Consider the following 1,234-nt stretch of genomic DNA (forward strand, 5'->3'; position numbering starts at 1 on the left):
CTATCTATCTATCTATCTATCTATCTATCTATCTATCTACCTGTCTATCAATGCGTTACTATCTATCTTTTGTATGTTTTTCTCCGTCGTTTTGCGTTGATGGCTGTCGGAATGAGCTTTCAACTGCTCTCGATAGGCCATAAAATTGTTGATATTTATCTGGGAAGCTCTATAAAAGTGAAAACGTATTGTCTTTTAATTCGCTTTATCACGCTTCGATGACTCTATGCTGGGACTCATAGACTAACGAGCAAACAGGTGACATATAAAACCATAACTGAAGGACGAAATATCGGAACGAAATAGAAATACTTCCTTCTTGTTGTTGTAGTTGAATATTTCAAGATTTATAGACCCATAACTCGCTACTTTGCGGTCGTCGTAAAAATATAACCGTTCAAAGGCGTGCTTTATTATTTTCGGTAGCCATTTTCAACACAACTGTTTGTCTACGTATTTGTTTTGAGTTTCATCTTCGTCTCTTAACTTAGTTGACATCGAAGAAGCTTTTAAAGTACCTTTCTTTTTCTTTGTCTTTTCGCTGTAGCCTGCTGCTAAAGAGAAGTTGTAAATTTAAAATCTAAACCCCGTTGAGCGAAAACATCATTGGAGATTTAATGTGAACGTCAAGACTTTTATTTTATATTATACTATCTGACTGAGTTTTAACATTTCTCTTAACGCAAGAGTAAGGCAAAATGTCTAACATTAAGACATTTGACTTCAGAGTCTGAAGTTCGCATCTTATCATTGGCGCTGATTTGTTTCTTGTTTCCCAAAAAAGAAAAGAAATAAAAGAGTTATTTTAGACAATCATGTGGGTTTTGAGCTGGGATTTCAAAAATTACTTATTCTACTTGTCTCGTTCCCTAGTTTCCTTTACTCGTATTTTATTTCATTGTGGAGGCGCAATGGCCCAGTGGTTAGGGGAGCGGACTCGCGGTCATAGGATCGCGGTTTCGATTCCCAGACCGAGCGTTGTGAGTGTTTATTGAGCGAAAACACCTTAAGCTCCACGAGGCTCTGGCAGGGTATAGTGGCGAACGCTGCTGTACACTTTCACAACAACTTTCTCTTACTCTTACTTCCTGTTTCTGTTGTGCCTGTAATTCAAAGGGTCAGCCTTGTCACACTGTGTCACGCTGAATATCCCCGAGAACTACGTTAAGGGTACACGTGTCTGTGGAGTGCTCAGCCACTTGCACGTTAATTTCACGGCAGCTGCGGTGACGTT

The sequence above is a fragment of the Octopus bimaculoides genome, chromosome 5, assembly GCF_001194135.2.
Source record: "Octopus bimaculoides isolate UCB-OBI-ISO-001 chromosome 5, ASM119413v2, whole genome shotgun sequence".
NCBI lineage: Eukaryota > Metazoa > Mollusca > Cephalopoda > Octopoda > Octopodidae > Octopus > Octopus bimaculoides.